General features: G+C 47.3%; 1 protein-coding gene across 22 annotated transcripts in view; it reads left to right on the top strand.

Moving 5' to 3' along the window:
- The window catches only part of LRRFIP2 (LRR binding FLII interacting protein 2), a 501,877-nt gene that overhangs the window by 343,291 nt on the left and 138,252 nt on the right, over window positions 1–20,334 (top strand). For 21 of the 22 annotated variants that reach the window (XM_075586542.1, XM_075586540.1, XM_075586541.1 and 18 more), the window contains exon 1: window positions 11,755–11,887. The exons of the other annotated variant lie outside the window; for it this stretch is intronic. The gene's annotated coding sequence lies outside the window, so the exon portion shown is untranslated. Of the gene's footprint in view, window positions 1–11,754; window positions 11,888–20,334 lie in introns of those variants that run through there. 22 annotated transcript variants of the gene reach the window in all.

The raw sequence follows: 20,334 nt of genomic DNA, 5'->3' as shown, positions 1-20,334 counted from the left end.
GAGGGAGCGGGGAGCAGGGGCAGAGAGCCGCCGTGGGGCCTGAGGTGACGGGGACCCGCTGAGAGGCGCGTGTCCCCCGATCCGTTACATATATGTATTGGGGAGGTGGGGGTATTTTGTATATGTATTGGGGAGGTGGGGGTATTTTGTATATGTATTGGGGAGGTGGGGGTATTTTTTATATGTATTCGGGGGCGTGGGGGTATTTTTTGTATGTATTCGAGGGCGTGGAGGTATTTTTTATATGTATTGGGGTGGTGGGGGTATTTTTAAAATGTATTTGGGGGGCGTGGGGGTATTTGTTATATGTATTTGGGGGCCGTGGGGGTATTTGTTATATGTATTCGGGGGGGAAGGGGTCGCATCTTTACCATTGTGTCCAGTATTATTGGACAATCCACCTGGCACCCTTACCTACAGAATTACACAGAATGTTATTTGTGTGTGATGAGCTGCATACTGTAGGTTAGGGAACTTCCATAGAAATTGCTTGGAAATTCCACCATCCAGCATGAGTATTGTTACAGTATGTGCAAAATGTTGGCGGGTCTGCAGGTAACTGCAACGAGGTTGCTTCAGTATTAGTACTTCCAACGTCTTAACACCAGGAACCCCATGGGGATTCAAGAAATAACAACCGCGAAGAAGACTTATTGCATATAAACATAGCATAGCATACATCGGTCAGTGTGGTGCATACCTGCTGGAAACAGGGGGCCCTGGGTCTTCCGCCTGATGGTAGAGGGGATTAACAGGACAGGCTTCTGGGGTTGTGCCCGAATTCTACTCACAGGTGCAGCACCTCCATCTTGTGCAGCCCCCAGCTGTATGGGGTGGTGTCTGCAAAAGAACACGTCCCCCTCCTCTCAATATACTTCAGTCTCAGGCAGGGGGTATTTTATAAAAGGTCAGAATGTTTTATTTGGTTCCTGGATTCAGCAGTCACAATCACAGCAGTTCTTTTTAGGGTGCCCACCCCTAGGATGTCCCTGAACTCACTCCCAGTCAAGGGCACCAAGAGTGGTTCTTGCTCTTCCCGTCCCCTGGTGGGATAGGAGGTATTGGTTAACCCCATGCTCCCCGGAGGGAGGCCTCAAGCCTGCCAGAGACCTCACAGCTTGGTATGTGTAACCTTGCCCCTCTCACGGTAGGGACAGACTGCTAAATCAGGAAGTGCTATGCAGTAAGTAGCTTCAGTAAGCACCATCCCTGTCTCTAATTGGACACAGAGCCTGATGACACTACCTTCACTGACTCACTGCACAGCATGTGTGGGGAAAACCCATGATTGCTCCTGGCAAACCTGCTCTTACCAAGTATTTTGCCAGGAGGACAGAATAATAGTCCAAAACCTGTCAGGGCTACATTAATATTTCCTGAACGATGGTGCTCCCAGCAGTTACTTTTTCCTGAAAAGTAACGATGTGCAGGAAAATTGTACTTTGTGCAGATGTAGTAAGACTTACTGTCCTCAGCGGCGCAGACAAACCAGCAGAAGTCTTTGGCGCCGGGGACAGTGTTTGCCGCAATGGAGCTGAGGGGGGTTTATGCTTCTAAATAGGAACCCAGATTGTGATTGTACTAGTGGGCATGTATGTGTAGCCCCCTTTCCCCCTGTGTCAGGGCGACTGCGTGTGCTGCTATACCTGTGTGGCAAACAGGCCTGATCCTCCGCCATTGGGGAGCCTGGGGTGTATGTATATCTACTAAACAGTGCCTCCACCTGAGAAGGAAGCTCAAATAGTAGGATAACCCTTCCCAAGACAATATGCCCAGTAATACACACACAGTGTATGGGAAACAGTATTTACTGGGAGGTAATAAACAATAACAGCAATACACATATATACCAACCCGCGGAATATCCCCACAGTACTTGGGTGTAGGGGCACCAGTGTCCAGACCCCAATGGCCTTTCCCACCCCCAAGTGTGAGACAGCGCTGCCCACGTGAATGTTGGCGCACTTATTCGGATACCTTCCCGGGCGCTCCAGCCCCCGGGTGTAGCTGAACAACAGTCAACGGCAGTCTGCTCCAACGACGCATTCCGCCTCTGCGTGGTGTGGTCTCCAGCAGGAGCGTCCAACCATAGATAGTCTCTGAACGTAACTGGGGCCTGCAGGGGAAAGCTGGTCTGGTCCCAAGGCTACTGGCACCTGGGACCCTAATTCCCTCTTCTGTACCCTGCTCGCAACTGACCAACTGCCCTAACTGTTACCATTGTTCTAACTGTTATCACTGTTTAAATGCAGCAGCCCTATTGGCTGCCTGACAACATGTGGTCTGCAGCCCCCGAGGCTGCTGGAACTTGTAGTTCCCAGCGGATCTATGGGTGTAATGGCCGCCGCTGGCATTATACTGTGCATGCGGCAGGTGTACAAAGATGGCCGCCGCAACTCTAGATACTATTTGCGCATGCGCGAGCCTTCTCTGCACATGTGCGTGCACAAACAAAATGGCGGCACCCTCTGCGGAGCACCGGCGACCCACTCGCCAGCTCACAATCTCCCTGCAGCAACCACACAGCCGTCCCCCTCACGCAGCCCGGAGGTAAGAGGGGGACCTGGCCACATATGTATGTATGTCTTTATTTATATAGCGCCATTAATGTGCATAGCGCTTCACAGTAGTAATACACGTGACAATCATATAAATAACAAATAATACAAATAACAGATCATGGGAATAAGTGCTTCAGACATAAAAGTAACATTTCGGAAGAGGAGTCCCTGCTCCGAAGAGGTTACAATCTAATTGGTAGGTAGAAAGAACGTACAGAGACAGTAGGAGGGCTGTTAGGATGTGCTCACCACAAACGAGACGGGACCACGGTGCTGAGGTGGGAAGGTAGGAACACCACCCACAGCCACGAGGACACGTCTTGAAAGTAGATTGGTCGGGGATTCCGGATCGGGGCAGGAGAGGTACGGTTGGTAGAGAGTGCCGTTTGCCAAATCCAGGGTTAGAGAGAGGGACGTTGTCGTTTACCGTAAGCCAGGGTCGGGATGCCAGAGATGCGGAGAGTCGAATTGCCGTGTGCCGAGTTCGGGATGCCAGAGGTACAGGAAGACGTAGCGGAAGCCGGTTTGATACACGAGGAGATCTGTAAAAATAGAACTAGGGAGGCAGAGAATGGTAAGGACAACTGGTACTATGCTCAACCAAAGAACCAGTGATTTTGGCAGGTATATAAAGGAGTGAGGGTCCAATAGGATTGCAGCCATAAAGGGGTGTGTAGAAGGAGCCAGCTGTAGCAGGGATAGGCCCCTTATGAGTCCCAGGAGATGAGGCATAAAGGGCAGCAATCTGGCTGCATTCAATAGCAGCAACAGTCTTGGGACCTGTACCTTTAAGAGGCGGTTGCGCCTCCGTGTGGCCGCGCCTCTGTGTAGCAGCGCCTGCGGCTGCGTGCGCACCCCCACGCCCTGATCCGAGGGCAGAAGAGAGAGAAGAACGTGTGCGCGCGCGCACAGTGCAGGGGCTCGCGCGCCTCTCTCCGGCGTCCCTGCGAGTCAGGATGGTGTCAGGCGAGGCAGCAGGTAAGTGGGAGGCACGCCGTGAACGGCGTGTCTCCATAATCCTTACAGTACCCCCCCCTTCAGGGGCGACCTCCGGGCGACCATGATAAGGCTTGGAAGGGTTTCTTCGATGAAAAGCCCGTAGAAGTTGAGGTGCGTGAAGATCCCGGTAAGGAATCCAAGAACGTTCCTCTGGACCGAGCCCCCTCCAGTGAACCAGGTATTGTACTCCTCCTCTGGACTTTCTTGAATCGAGGACAAACTGGACCTCGTACTCCTGTTGACCCGAAATCATAATCGGAGGTGGAGAAGAAGTTTTCTTGGAAAAGCGAGAGCTGCGAAACACTGGTTTGAGTAAAGATACATGAAAAACTGGTGAAATCTTCATAGAAGGTGGAAGGCGTAGTTCGTAAGCCACAGGGTTAATCCTCCTAACCACGGGAAAGGGACCGAGGAACTTGGGAGCAAGCTTCATGGTAGGAACCTTCAACCGGATATTCCTAGATGAAAGCCACACCGTGTCCCCTGGAACGAACTCCGGCACTTGTCGTCGAAGGCGATCTGCTTGGAGTTTCTGTCTCCCTGTAGCTACCCTCAAGTTCTCCTGTATCTTAGACCACAAAACCTTTAGGTGAGAGACGTGTTTGTCCACTGCTGGCACCCCAGATGGTAGTGAAGAGAAGGGTAACCGGGAAGGATGGAATCCATAATTTATAAAGAACGGAGATTCTTGGGTAGAGTCGTTGCGGAGAGAGTTCAAGACAAACTCGGCCCAAGGAAGTAGATCCACCCAGTCCTCCTGAGTATCCGTGATGAAGCATCGGAGATATTGTTCTAAGCTTTGATTGACTCTCTCTGTTTGCCCATTGGTCTGTGGATGGTATCCTGAGGAGAAGTGAAGAGCGATTCCCAACCTTTTGGAAAAGGCACGCCAAAATTTTGACACGAATTGCGAGCCCCGGTCAGAGACAATGGTAGAAGGAACTCCGTGAAGGCGAAAAATCTCCTGAATAAACACATCTGCCAGCCTGGGGGAATTTGGAAGACCCCTCAAAGGAACAAGGTGCGTCTGCTTGGAAAATCGATCGATGACCACTAAAATAGTATTCTTCCCTTTGGATTCTGGAAGTTCCACAATAAAATCCATAGAGATATGACTCCAGGGGCGATCTGGAATGGGTAATGGAAGGAGTAGACCAGCGGGTCTGACACGAGGTACCTTGTTACGAGCGCAAATGCTACATGCTTTGACAAACTCCTCTACGTCTTTAGCCCTCTCTGGCCACCAGAAGGTACGTTGAACTAGATCGTTGGTCTTCCGTATCCCTGGGTGTCCTGCTGATTTAGACGAATGACACCACTCGAGGACCTTCTTGCGGTGTTGAGGTGCCGTGTAGAGTCTTCCCTCCGGAACCTTGAGTCCCCTCGGAGTCTGTGACTGTTCCGACTGAATTTTGCTCATGACCTCAAAGGAGTTGGCAGACAGGATACAACTAGAGGGGATAATAGACTCAAGCTGTTCCTCGGACCTGTCATCCGCAAGAAATTGTCGAGATAAAGCGTCCGCCTTAAGGTTCTTGGAGCCAGGAATAAAAGAAATAAGAAAATTAAATCGTGAAAAAAACAAAGCCCAGCGGGCTTGTCGAGCATTCAACCGACGTGCCCCCTCCAGGTAAAGGAGGTTCTTATGGTCCGTAAGGATGGTAATAGGTGTCTCGGTACCCTCTAAGAAATGTCTCCACTCCTCCAACGCCAATTTGATCGCCAAAAGCTCCCTATTTCCGACATCATAATTCTGTTCAGCGGAAGAGAATTTCTTAGAAAAAAAAGCACAGGGATGCAGTCTGGCTAACGGAGAAGTTCTCTGGGACAGAACAGCCCCGGCCCCAATGTCCGAGGCATCTACCTCCAAGGTGAACGGGAGTCCAGGATCTGGGTGGGTGAGGATGGGAGCAGACACAAAAGCCTTCTTGAGACTCTCAAACGCTTCTTTAGCGGTCACTGACCATGATGACGGATCTGCCCCTCTCTTGGTGAGGGCGGTTATGGGGGATACGGTATCAGAAAAATTGCGGATGAACCGTCGGTAATAATTCGCAAAACCTAAAAAGCGTTGCACGGCTTTGAGAGTAGTCGGAAGAGGCCACTCCAAGATAGCTTTAAGTTTCTCCGGATCCATTTTGAAACCGGAATCCGAGATAACGTAACCCAAGAATGCCACGGATTTAAGGTGGAACTGGCACTTCTCCAATTTCGCAAAAAGATGGTTCTCCCGTAAACGTAATAGTACTTGTTGAACGTGTTTAATATGATCTTGAGCGGTCTTAGAAAAGATGAGGATGTCATCTAAATAAACAATAAGAAAAGTGTTGAGAATGTCCCGAAAGATCTCGTTGACAAAATCCTGGAAAACTGCTGGTGCATTGCACAACCCGAAAGGCATAACAAGATACTCGTAGTGGCCGTCATGGGTGTTGAAAGCAGTCTTCCACTCGTCCCCCTCTCGTATCCTTACTAAATTGTAGGCACCTCTCAGATCCAATTTAGAAAAGATGGTTGCTCCCTGGAGGCGGTCGAATAATTCTGGAATCAAAGGCAGGGGGTAGCGATTTTTGCGAGTGATATTATTCAAACCCCGATAGTCTATGCATGGACGGAGAGATCCGTCCTTCTTCTTGACAAAGAAAAAACCTGCTCCGACCGGGGAGGAAGACTTCCTGATGAAACCCCTCTCCAAGTTCTCGGCAATGTAGGTGTTCATAGCCTTTGTCTCTGGGAGAGAGAGAGGATAAGATCTTCCCCTGGGAAGAGGTGCGCCAGGAAGTAAGTCAATGGGACAATCAAACGGGCGGTGCGGCGGTAGTACCTCAGACCGTGCTTTGTCAAATACGTCACGGAAATCCCAGTACACAGAAGGTAAGGAGTTGATCTTCTCGGATATGGTAGACACTCCTCCAATCCTCTGGAAAACCCTGGTACATGTCTTGGCACAAGAAGGAGCCCACTGAACCGGTTCCCGATCCGTCCAGTCGATGCGATGATTATGAAGTTGAAGCCAGGGAAGACCCAAAATCAACTCAGCAGAGGGCGTGTGGATGACATCGAGAGTAATGATCTCTGTATGGACGTCCACGAACTGCAGTAGGAGAGGTACTGTCTGAAGCGTGATAAATGCTGGCTTAAGAGGTCGACCATCGATGGCCTCCAGACCTACAGGCGTCTCCTTGTTGACAAAAGGGATATTGTTCTGTCTAGCAAAAGTTTCATCAATGAAATTACCTGCCGAACCGGAATCAATGAACGCCCGTGCCCGGGTGTGGAACCCCTCTCCAGACAGTATTATAGGTAAGACTATCCTGGTGGGTAGGATGTTTTGGATGATGGAAGAAGGGGTCAGTATTCCCAATGAAACTCTCCCGGATCTCAGTGGGAGCTGGCGTTTCCCGGTTTAAGGGGACACTGGGCCACGGCGTGAGTGGAATTGCCACAGTACATGCAAAGACCGGCCGTGCACCTACGTAACTTCTCAGCCGGAGATAGTCGGTTGCCCCCCAACTGCATGGGTTCAGGAATGTCCCCGGAAGAAGGTGACGGAGCCACGAAGGAGGGTGCAAGAGTTCTTGGAACCCTTAAACGATAATGAGTACGTTCATATTTACGTTCCAACAGGCGTTGATCCACCCGAATAGCCAGAGCGATTAAGTCCTCTAGGTTAGTAGGACGATCTCGTGCGGCGAGCTCGTCCTTTAGGGTCTCCGATAATCCTTGCCAGAACGCGGAAGATAGGGCGTCATCGTTCCAACCTGTTTCAGCAGCAAGAGTGCGAAATTCCACCGCATATACAGCAACCGAACGGTCTCCCTGGTTAATGTGGTGAAGAGCAGAAGCTGCTGTTAACTTTCGTGCTGGTGTGTCAAAAACTCTTCGGAATTCCTCAACGAAGAGATCGATGTCCTGTGTGAGCGCCCCCTGTTGCTCCCAGATGGGAGAGGCCCACGCCAGTGCCTGGTCGGTGAGAAGGGAGTAGATGTAGCCGACCCTGGAGACAGAAGACACAAAGCGAGAGGGAGAGAGCCTAAATTGTACAAGACATTGGTTAATGAATCCCCGACATCCTTGAGGATCCCCCGCATAATGTCTTGGTGGCGGAATACGTGGTTCCGGAGTGAACGGAGATAACGAAAAAGGGTTAGGCTGTGCAGTAGGTGCCACGAGAGGAGATTGCCGAGTGAGGGTTCGGACCTGAAGAGTAAGAGAGTGGAGGCTTTGCTGCATGGTATCCAAGCGTCTATCGGATTGCTCCAAATAAGTCTCTAATCTGGTAAACAGAGCAGAATGGGCATTTAAAGTCTGCTCCACCTCAGCTTGGTCCATGTTTGTTGGGTTGAGCATAATGTTAGGATGTGCTCACCACAAACGAGACGGGACCACGGTGCTGAGGTGGGAAGGTAGGAACACCACCCACAGCCACGAGGACACGTCTTGAAAGTAGATTGGTCGGGGATTCCGGATCGGGGCAGGAGAGGTACGGTTGGTAGAGAGTGCCGTTTGCCAAATCCAGGGTTAGAGAGAGGGACGTTGTCGTTTACCGTAAGCCAGGGTCGGGATGCCAGAGATGCGGAGAGTCGAATTGCCGTGTGCCGAGTTCGGGATGCCAGAGGTACAGGAAGACGTAGCGGAAGCCGGTTTGATACACGAGGAGATCTGTAAAAATAGAACTAGGGAGGCAGAGAATGGTAAGGACAACTGGTACTATGCTCAACCAAAGAACCAGTGATTTTGGCAGGTATATAAAGGAGTGAGGGTCCAATAGGATTGCAGCCATAAAGGGGTGTGTAGAAGGAGCCAGCTGTAGCAGGGATAGGTCCCTTATGAGTCCCAGGAGATGAGGCATAAAGGGCAGCAATCTGGCTGCATTCAATAGCAGCAACAGTCTTGGGACCTGTACCTTTAAGAGGCGGTTGCGCCTCCGTGTGGCCGCGCCTCTGTGTAGCAGCGCCTGCGGCTGTGTGCGCACCCCCACGCCCTGATCCGAGGGCAGAAGAGAGAGAAGAACGTGTGCGCGCGCGCACAGTGCAGGGGCTCGCGCGCCTCTCTCCGGCGTCCCTGCGAGTCAGGATGGTGTCAGGCGAGGCAGCAGGTAAGTGGGAGGCACGCCGTGAACGGCGTGTCTCCATAATCCTTACAAGGGCATTCTGGTAAGTGCGTCTGCAGGGGTCCAAGCTTTATGTATCATGTGTATAGTATTAGCCACGGTGCTACTCATATGCTCCTTGAAGCAAGTGTGTCTTAGGCTGCGCTTATAGTGCCGGCGACGCGACTTTGTGTCAAAACAAATGCATTGAATCTGTAGCATGCGCTTATAGTAGGCGCGACTGCGTGACGGAGCGACCTGAATCTCTCAAGTCAGTAGAATTTGATTTTTACAGCGACGGTTTCACCATGTGACAGGCTATAAACTAATCAGTAGTAAAGAGCGTTGTCAGAATGCTCAAATACCCAGCTATACACAATGAAATAAATCCCAAAACATAGGTAGGTGTATAATATATCAGTGAGTCAGTCCACATAACCAGATATAGCCATGGATCCCTGAAACCCGAGGGTGGATGAGAAAACTCACCACACTCAATTTCATTGGGAACAATAAGGCAGCAATAAAGGCTATAAAACTCACGGACACCTCCTTGTAGAAAAGATGTGCTGCTGCTGCTGATAGAGTCCAAGTAGAGATCAGAGAAGTTGAGCACCGTCGAAAGCAGGAGTCAGGAGAGGATCCAAAATACAAAAAAAATCTTTAATGGAGTCAACACAGCATAGGGAAGCACCTCCTACGCGTTTCGAACGTCTTGTTCTTTATCAAGGAGTATAGAACTAGTGCAGATACATCCCCTTTTAAACACTTCTGATCCGCCTCCGTTTCGCGCCAAAAATATGTGGTGACGTCATGACGCATACCTCCGAGCGCAAGCGCATCACATAGAGGTGCAGTCAGAACTACCAGATCGGGGGAGCGAGCGGGCAGCGGATAAATAATGTAATAAAAATAATGTAATATAATGTAAATAATGAGAATAAATAATAAATAAAATAATAAACCCCGTCCTCTGTCCCCCCGTCACCCGCCCCCCTGCAATTTCAGCAATCAATGAAAACGTCTGGACATTGATTGGCTGCTGAAACTGACGTCGCGCTGCTGTAGCCGTGAATCACACTTTTGAAAGACTCCAGCTACAGCAGCGGCGACGACACCGTGCTTCGCAGCCAATGGTAGTTTCAACAATGAACACTACCATTGGCCGCCAGGGGTCGGTGACGAACGTGCGCACGAAAGCGCGTGCACGTCATGTAGCTGTGTGTGCTCCAGCCCTTACAACTTTTGCATGGGCTACGGAGACGGGTGACATCATCCGTAGCTGTAGCCAGCACTATAAGCGCAGCTTTAAGGTGGGTCTTAAAGGTGGATAGAGAGGGTGCTAGTCGGGTATTGAGGGCATTCCAGAGGTGTGGGGCAGTCAGTAGGAAAGGTTTAAGGCGGGAGAGGGCTTTAGATACAAAGGGCGTACAGAGAAGACATCCTTGAGCAGGGTACATAATACCACTGTTTTTTATTTTATTTACAACCTTTTGCCTTAAGAGGACAAAAGAAACAGAATACAATTGGAGGGACAGTTAATACTAGGTCTGACATTTGAATATGCTACTGTATGTACAACCCCATGCTTGCCCAGCAACACTAGAACACTGCCCCCTAGCAGGTCCCTCTCCATGACCATGCGACTATGATAAGCCAGTAGCAAGGCTGGTATAGGAGGGACTATAAGGAGTGAGCCTTAGGCCAGGTCCCCGCTGGCTACTGCAACGCCCGCTGCGAGGGGGGGCCGCCGCGCTGCGCCGACAGTTTCTCCTGCTCTCAAGAGAAATGAGACGGTAAACTAAAATAAATAATTAAAAATAAAACTAGCTTCGGGGACACGGGGACACACACTTCCATACCCCGTCTTTGCAAACACATGGGTTTCGTGGCAGATCTGTGCTGGGGGGGGCTACTCAACAATTCACCCAATATCTGACAGCCACAAACTGCATCTGTAAACAGAAAGCATCGTCCGTGGGGAAATAGGACAGGATTGGTAGGAATCTGTAGGGAAACACTAAAACTCTCATCCTCCCCCCGCCCGCTCCCCCATCATTCCATCTGCTGGGGATGATCACACATCGACCAGCAGACGGACTCGCGCACACAGCGTCGCGAACTGCGCTGTGTGAACGGGACCTGCACGTTCCATGAGGAGACAGGAGAGCTGATCAGCGGAGAATCCAGCTGCAGAGACGCAGAGCAAGAGACAAATGGCTGACGGAGGGGATTCCCTGAGGGGTCATCGGCAAAGTTCTTTGCCAAGTACTGGCCTGCAACTTGCAGTGGTAATGCACGAGCTCCAACTGGGTACTAGTACCAGCCTGATCACCTAGGATTGAGAGGCCTATTACAGTGACCATAACACACATACATGTGCAGCTCTTGGGTGAACAGTGATGTAATTTGTATGTATTTATCTTAATCCTAAGGATCACATGGTGAGAGAGAGAGAGAGAGAGAGAGAGAGAGAGAGAGAGAGAGAGAGAGAGAGAGAGAGAGAGAGAGAGAGAGAGAGATATATATATATATATATATATATATATATATATATATATCCTGGTGTGGTGTCCCCTTTTTACTGGCCCCGTGCACCCCACCTTATAATAAAAGTTATGTTACTAATATTATTCGATGCATGACTGAAATGCAATTAACAACAATGCAAGGAAATCGTAAAAAAAATAAGAAATGGTGCAATGTGAATGAACAGAGCAAAATATTAAAGAAAGTTCAAAGCAACATAAAAATGAACGTGATATAAAAATAATTAAAAATAAAATAAAAACCACAATGACCAAGTGCATGAACTATCCTTGCAAAGTGGGTGGAAACATGCACACAAAAAAAACCCTAAAGTGGCAAAGTGCATGAACCCAATTCCCACATTGCTGCTGTTGCAGCACCATACAATGCGCCCCCGCTGCAGAAGTGTCATTGATGCCTCCGGCGCGTGACAGCGGGAGAAGCTGTAAAAAGCGCAGCTCGCGCCGCCGCATCGGAGGTTCATCCCAAACTTGGGCTGAGGTGACGCGCACACGCAGTGGGCTCGCTCCCGCCCCCAGTCTCTCTCTCTCTCTCTCTCTCCACCTCCGGAGCCGTCTGGCGTCACCACGCGCCAGGCTGTGCCCAAGCGGTGAGCGCGTGCGCGGGTACGTCACCGCCCAGACGTTGTGGGGGAGCCCCGGCCGGTACAGCGCGAGACGAGGGAGAGAGAGAGACAGCGGGAGAGGTGAGAGCCGGGGGAGGGAGAGACGTGTGTGTGTGTGTGTGTGTGTGTGTGTGTGTGTGTGTGTGTGTGTCACACCGTGCTGTGTGTGTGTGTGTCACACCGTGCTGTGTGTCACACCGTGCTGTGTGTGTGTGTGACAAGATACAACCAGAGATAAATGACATGTAACACAACGCGGTGACAACGGCACTATACTAACACCACTGCGGTGAAACACAACATATAGTCCTATAACACAACAGTGTAATGCGACATATTGGTGAAACACCACATAATACTATAACATGACACAACGTTGCACTATAACATGACTGACCTGCACTACAGTGCTCTGTACAACATACATGACTTCAGCACTATACTGTAACACCCCTGTAACTCTTACTTCACTATACCAGCACATGCTTATGTACTGACACAACACTGCACTATAACAGCACATGCTTATGTACTGACACAACACTGCTTTACTGTCACTGCGATATTATAACACACAGCAGTACTGTGACAACACAACACAGCAAGGTAACACTGCACAGGACTGTACGCACTGCACTATACACTGTAACAGGGCATAACTATAACACAAAACCGCACTACGTACTTGTATGCAGTGATTTGTTGGTCAAAAATTAAATAAGTGTGCAAACTATAGCCTGGTAAATCTCTGTATACTGCCAAAAAATACATCTGAATAGTTTAATGGTTAGAATAACAAATGTGTAATATTCCGAATCCTATTTTTAATGATTGAACTTTTAAACTGTAAAATATTCCAATTTTAATCCCTGTGCTGCTTGAAATTGAACAAATCGTCACGCCTGGCCTGGTACGCCGGGGACGGCACCGCCTGGCCAGGCACACCGGGACGGCACCGCCTGGCCAGGCACGCCGGGGACGGCACCGCCTGGCCAGGCACGCCGGGGACGGCACCGCCTGGCCAGGCACGCCGGGGACGGCACCGCCTGGCCAGGCACGCCGGGGGCGGCACCGCCTGGCCAGGCACGCCGGGGGCGGCACCGCCTGGCCAGGCACACCGGGGGCGGGCACGCTTGGCCAGGCACACCGGGGGCGGGCACGCCTGGCCAGGCACCCCGGGGGCGGGCACGCCTGGCCAGGCACACCGGGGGCGGGCACGCCTGGCCAGGCACACCGGGGGCGGGCACACCGGGGACGGGCACGCCTGGCCGGGCACACCGGGGACGGGCACGCCTGGCCGGGCACACCGGGGACGGGCACGCCTGGCCGGGCACACCGGGGACGGGCACGCCTGGCCGGGCACACCGGGGACGGGCACACCGGGGACGGGCACGCCTGGCCGGGCACACCGGGGACTGGCACGCCTGGCCATGCACACCGGGGACGCCTGGCCAGGCACACCGGGTTGGTAGATAGGAACTGGAAGTAAGGGAGTGGATGCTCGGAAATGTTTAACGTAAATCGCCGTCGGGGTTTATCATCCATTATTTACAAGGCACATATAATAAGCTGTAACTTCACCTTTTATTGTCCACATTGCCCTTTATTCCTTCTACATTGTAAGCTCCCACGAGCAGGGCCCTCATTACCTTTCGTATCGGTGCATGTTTGTCCTTATTTTGTATGTGTAACTCTGTTTATGTAATGATCTAATCTCTGTACCCCCATTGTACCGCGCTGCAGAATATGTTGGCGCTTTACAATTTAATGATAAGGTACCATCTTATTGTGCAATGCAACACAATGGGGATGAGAAACTGTATTGTACCATACAAAATAGTATCACGTGTACACACACACACATTGGCGTATACGGTGGTAGGCAACTCCAGTCGTCAAGGGCCAACAACAGGTTAGGTTTTTTGGGTTTTCTGGATATTCCTGCTTCAGCACAGGTGGCACAATCGTTGACTGAGCCACCTGTGCTGAAGCAGAGATATCATGGACACCTGACTTGTTGGTGGCCCATGAGGACTGGAGTTGCCCACCCCTGCAGTAGTCGGATGTTTAATGTTGTTGTATTGTCTAAGTAAAATATACAATACATTCATTTGACAATGTTAATATATACTGGGTTCAGTAATGAGGGTCCTTGAGGGAACTTCCAACGAGCTCTTAAATTGTGGTTGTTAAACTGCAGGTGCTTTCCATTGATTGAGTTGGTACCAGAGTCCCTTGACATTCATTTGTGGCAGAAACCATCTCCAACCCAGAGACTTTTCTGTCCCTGTCAGCAGATTGTTTCTGTAGGATGATTTGTGACTGGTTGCTTTTCACAGCCGTGGTCCAACACATTAAACATAGAAAATCTTTCCTTATACAATGTAATGGTGAGAGGAGGCTGAGAGAGTTCATAGTTTTCTGCATGGTCATGTTCACTTCTCAAGCTCAAATGGTATAATGGCAGTGACGTATTTAACGTGCTAAAGGTGGGTAATTGGCTCCTGTAAGAAAAGAGGCAAGTTTAAATCTTTTTAAATATATAACACTTTTAATGTTTCAATGGTAACCAAATGCGTTGGGGACTTCTTATGATCTTCACCTAGTTTCTTTCATGTTAAGACTGTGGGTATAGATGCTTTATAAATCACCAGTGATTTTCTTTTATTCTCTGTAAAGTAATGATGGTGTCATTATTTGTTACACAGCTGAGTATGTAGTGCAAGAAGTATGTCATGAATTAACTTCATAGAAAACTAAAAGAAAAAAGCGTCCATTAAAAAAAAAAAAAAAAAAGATGTTTAAAATCACTTAATATTTTTAAGTAAGCCGATTACATTCAGAAGTTGCTTTAGAAATATTTTTGCGTGCTATTTTTAGACTTTTTTTTCTTAATTAAAAAAAAAAAAGTTTGAAAAGCTCTGATTTTAAATTGTGCAATTTTGATATTTACACGGCCGGTGAGATAACGTATTATGAGTTTCTATGCTGCTGTTATAAGTCCATCTGTTTCGAGTTGTTACTTTTACCAGGCAGTGCCTAGGCTTATACTGAGCAGCTTCACCAAATGTTTCGCAACAGACGTGGGGTTAAAGCTGCAGTTCAAGCTGCCGTTTTTTTAAAAATATTTTTATTTTTCACATTCAATATGTGCATCATTACAATCTGCACACTGACAAGTGATTAGCTAAGCTGCAGATCGATCCGTTCTCCTGTAATCAATCGCTTGCTCGGGGCTATTTTATTCAGTTCTTGCACAGTATTCTGGGCAATGTAGTCCCGGAATATGATTGACTGGGCAGTTACTAGATACAATTGGTGCACTGCTAGAGAGAGGGCGGGGCTCGAGCCAGAACCTATCAGAAGGGGAAGGGGACTGTCACTTTGGAAATGCTTCCTAAATTAGAAACATTAAAAATCTCTGTAAAACTTTTTTTTTTACATGCTATAAGTATTTTCTCATAGTACAGAACTGATTTATAAAAAATAAATTAAAAAAAAACACATAGGATATTGCTTGAACTGCTTCTTTAATGTAGGATGGTGCTAAAGGAATTTGAAGCACCACTACTTATTTATTTGCAAATCTATGCTCCTTTTTTTTTGGTAAAGGCGCAATCCATGCAATATCCTACATGTGTTTTAAAAAAAAAAAATGAGTTCTGCAGTATTTGATAATACTGCATTTTATTTTTTTTAATTTAACTCTCTTAATGCCATTTTTAATGAGTTTTAACGACCTGTCGCCATGATAATGTCGTCAGAAGCCGCCGGAGAGCAGGTAAGAAATATACAGAGGCCTCGCGTGCTCACCCGACATTTAATTTAAATGCTGTGGGGAAAAGTGTAAGCGCCGCACCCTCTCTGCCAAAAGGACATTTCCCACCTCCCAGTTTGCGTGCCCCTAATCTAGCAAATAATAATGGACATTAATGTGCTCACAAATAAGACAAGTTTGCAACCCTGCTTTTCACCATTATCTCTTAGCATACAATTCTTCTACATGCAGACAGGGATTCTGGGTAATGAGATGCACATGAGCACAGTGTCACCTTTTATTTCATGTCCATTTTTACATGGATCCCTGTAAGTGTATGCCCACAGATTTTTAGCACAGCCTGGGTTAAAGAAGTGCATAGCCAGTGAAACATACTCACACACAGCTGTTTTTGACCTTTTGGGTCTCTTCAGTATGAAGCTGGCTATATTGACTTTGCAATATAAAACTGGAATAGGTTTCAACCACATATTCTATAAGTTACAGTGGGTAAAATAGTGACAAAAACCTGCCAGTATAAAGCAAATAAAAATATAATGTATTCTTAGAAATATAAGAATACATTGTAGCTGCTGAGTTACACTGAAGGGATTTATTAAAACTGAAAGGCAGCCGTTTAGTGAACCCTGGGAAGCAGGATATTTGCTGATTGATCACAGGAGAATTAACTAATTATCTAAGCTGCCAATCCTTTATCAATAAAGGTAATCAAAGGCAATTATTTTTAATTGCCACTTGGACTGCCTGTAACGGTTCCCTTTCTGTCCTTAGAACACAAACCTAGCGGGAACATTTTTTTTTTTTTTTACATCAAGACCAAATGCACTGCTGTTTAACATGTTTGGGGTACCTTGAAATGAAGCACATTACCACTGGTTTTAATGGCATGTCTATTACAAGCATCTGGAACTAAGCCACAGGTGCGGCCCTCTTATATGCCACATGGCCGCACATTTCCTTTCAACAGTGACAAACCTAAAATACTACTCATGACAGAAAAGCTGCAAAGCACATTGGGAATGCAAAATTGAGGTCAGAAACGCATAATTGATCCCCTTCTGCTTTGCCATGTGCTTAGAAACTAGCAAATAATAGTCACGTACAGTAAATCACTATTCTTAAATATCATGTTTTTCATAAGGTTTGCACGTTTAAATGTGAAACTCATCTATTAGATTATTCTACAATCCAGGTCACAAATACCCTGGGAGGTTTTATTAAACAGAGAAAAGAAAAAAAAACTGTAAATGTAGTAAAATCAAAAAGGCGTAAAAAATAAATAAGATGACAATATAAATTTGAAATAGTAATAAAACTATATAATGATGTTGCAAGAATAGTCTCTGTGGAGAAACAAAGTATTAGTAATGCCACTGACACTGCAGACTTTCACTCAACCACTGTGCTATATCTCCAACTAAACCAGTGTTTTTCAACCAGGGTTCCCCGAGCATCCCTAAAGGGTTCCCTGTAATTGTCAGGTCATTTTAAAATTGTACCAAATTCAGAAGCATTTACAATGCATCTGATCTCAGACGCGCTATTAGAGAGGTTGGGGGGTTCCTCAGAATTTCCCATAGGCTTCCTTAACCAAAAAAGGTTGGAAACCATTGACCTAAACCATTGCACCTAGGCCGTGTATCAGAGGACCCATGGTACAACCTTGGGTCATGAATAGCCATGTTTTATTCTTTTAAATGTAAGATTTTATTTAAAAAAAATGTTTTTCAGTAAGGCCCATGAAAATATTGAAAACCATAATGTTGCTTTAACAATTTTTTTTTTGTGTGTGTGCAATTGTATATATGTTTATCGTTATGTATGTAGCACGCACAGTGTACTCAGCGCTTTAGGCTGCGTCCCCGCTGGCGCTGACCGCACTCATGCTTGAGATCGGTGATGTCACCAGCTCTCCAAGCATGACCGCTGGGTGTCCTGGCTATTTTGCAAGTAAGCGCGTGGGGGCATGTTGAGTGCGCTTCAAACGCTCTTTTTTTTTTTTTTGTCTTCCTAAGCGCCAAACTTGGGAGAGCGTGCGTGCGAGCACGCCGCATGTGCGGGGACGTGAGCATTAAGATTCCAATACGTAAACTGAGCAAGTGCCGCGCGCTCAGCGCTAGCATGGACGCAGTCTTACAAAAAGACAATGCAGTACAGGGAATTAGAGAGTACAATAAGTGCAACAAAATCAGACACTAGGAAAGGAAATCCCTGCGCCGCAGATCTTACAATCATTGTGTATTATTTATTATGTTGTCATTGAGTTAGTCTTCATTAGGAAAGTGTTAATATTAACATCTCTGACATTGTAAGAGGCAGAGTTGCGAGCGTTTTCAATTCAAACCCCAAACATATATTTTTTATTAGTCTTTATTTTGTGAGTCTCAGTTTAGGGCAATGCCTGGCCATGGACACGATCGGCTATCTGCACAGAACGAGATTCTAGTGAATTCAGTCCCCCTCTGGTGAAAAATATTTCCTCAAACTTGAACAACATTCTTCATATCTTTAAAACGGTTCCTTTTCCCTCTTTAAAAAATAAATAATATCCATTTGGGCTTTTTAGATCACACGTACTCTCCCAGGATGGTGGTTGTTGGTTTCACTCCCTTGGTTTTCAGTCTCTCTTGGTTTATCCAGAGCAGAAAATAGGGTACAGAAACCCATGCGAAGCTACCCAAGGTAATGTCCATGTAAATGAAAGTGCAATGTGTAGCACATAAATCTATGGTCCTTCTAGTTAAATAGCTTGATAAGCCCCATGGAAATCCATGTTCCATATATTCCGTATTGAGTATAAAGGACAAAGCATAAAGTCTTGAGTTGATCCACTATTACACACACCCAATAGCCTAAGGCCGCGGACATGGTGCAGGGAAGAGCGCTGAGCAGTGCTGACGCTCATGCTCTCCTGCTCAAGCAGGAGCTTTTTCGTGTCCCTGCATGAGCGTCAGCGAGCGCGCTTGTGTGCCGGGCTGGAGGCGGGGCTAGCGCGCCACGTCACGGCGCTGACGTCACGGACTGCCATTGGCTTCTGGCAGTCACGTGACCGGCCCTGCGCTTCCCTCAGCGAAAAAACTAAAATTGGCTTGTCATCTGAAATTCCACACGCCTCCGCACGCCTGCGGAAGCGCCGTCTAAAGCCGCGCTGATAGGGATAATGTTTCCCCTCAGCGCGCCTCAGCACGGTCTTTTTGACCATGTCCGAGGCCTAATACATCAGGTAAATCTTGTATGGAAGTGGTGGGTAACTTGTAACTTGCTTGCAGTCAAATTGTCAAATATAACTGAATGGTAAAGGATAAATTGGTTACTCACTCATAGCCTGTGGAAATCCGGGCGCTGTCGGCGTGCTCCTACCGGTTGCGATCAATAACAGAAGAAAATGTGAATGGCGGTGCAACTGCCTTGAAGGAGAAATACCGACCGGACTGCAGGCTCCTCGGTACAAAAATAGTTTATTGGCAAAACATTAAAAAAGTAAGAGAGCAACTCTTACGCGTTTCGCGTGGTCCCCCACGCTTTATCAAAGCCACGCGTAAGAGTTGCTCTCTTAATGTTTTTAATGTTTTGCCAATAAACTATTTTTATACCGAGGAGCCTGCAGTCCGGTCGTTATTTTTCCTTCAAGGCAGTTGCACCGCCATTCACATTTTCTTCTGTTTTTGTTTGTTGCCTAGTACAAAACAATCTCTATATGTTAGGAAGGTTTGGGTGGTGTAAGAACAGTTGTTATTTTGCTAGTTGAGAGCAATAAAAAAAAAAATATATAGTAAAACGTTAAAATATTCACCTTTTAGCCGTTAGAAAATCTGCCCCCATTTGTGAAGCTTCTGAAAACAGTGGTCTAAAGATGCAATCCCACATAGCCAGAAAACCTTTTGTAGAGAATTTTAATGTCTAATTTGTTTCCCTACACAAATAAAAAAATAAATGCTAAAACAGAGGTTTTTGACGGTTGTCAATTAAAAAAATTTTTTATTACAAGTTTAATATTTTGGGGGAGCCTCTAAATTGCGAAGTGCTTCTCAATCAAGTGTTTCTTTACCCTTGTTGCCACCCCGTAACTATCGGAGAGCCAATAGAGATTAGACGAGAGACAAGGGGCTTTGAGCCAGCACTTGCTAAACACACCATTCAAAAAAAGGAATAGCCAGGGGAAATCTGCTCAACGTGTTTACATAATACCGTAAAAAGTATTTAAATTCATCTCAACATTGAAATTATTGCACTGTAATGTGATACTAATGTTGCCACCCTAATACCCCCTTCGTTCTTCTGTATCCCCACCCCTTATGTTTGAAATCAATCAAGTTCAAGTTTGGGTAGGGGGGGGGGGTACTTAAAATACTTAAAGGCCTTATACCTAGGTGAAACAAGTCGGCATCCGCCCAGATGTAACATGTCACTGGCAGTAGTAAGTACACTTACTTGGAGGAACTGCACTCTATGGCCCTTATTATTAAACAGTGGTATAGCCAAAATGGTAGCTCTCCTGCAAACTGATTACGATCGGCAATATTGCTTTACACTGCCAGGGGTCTGCCGCTAGACCTCTGGTCATGTGATCGCTCTTGGAGCAATCACATGACCGGAACCCGACCTCGCATGGTGGAAGAGGCGGGAGTAGTCCTCATGACGTACCTGGTAAGTTATACAGGCCTCTGGCGTGCCAAGGGCCATATCATGCCAGTTACATCATAAGGACATTGTAAAGGTTAATGAATGGAGCCTTGGGAGACTGTTCTGA

This window comes from Ascaphus truei, chromosome 2 (assembly GCF_040206685.1).
Source record: "Ascaphus truei isolate aAscTru1 chromosome 2, aAscTru1.hap1, whole genome shotgun sequence".
In the NCBI taxonomy this organism is placed as follows: Eukaryota; Metazoa; Chordata; class Amphibia; order Anura; family Ascaphidae; genus Ascaphus; species Ascaphus truei.
The sequence above is the reverse complement of the archived record's forward strand: the minus strand, read 5'-3'. Positions and strand labels throughout refer to the sequence as shown.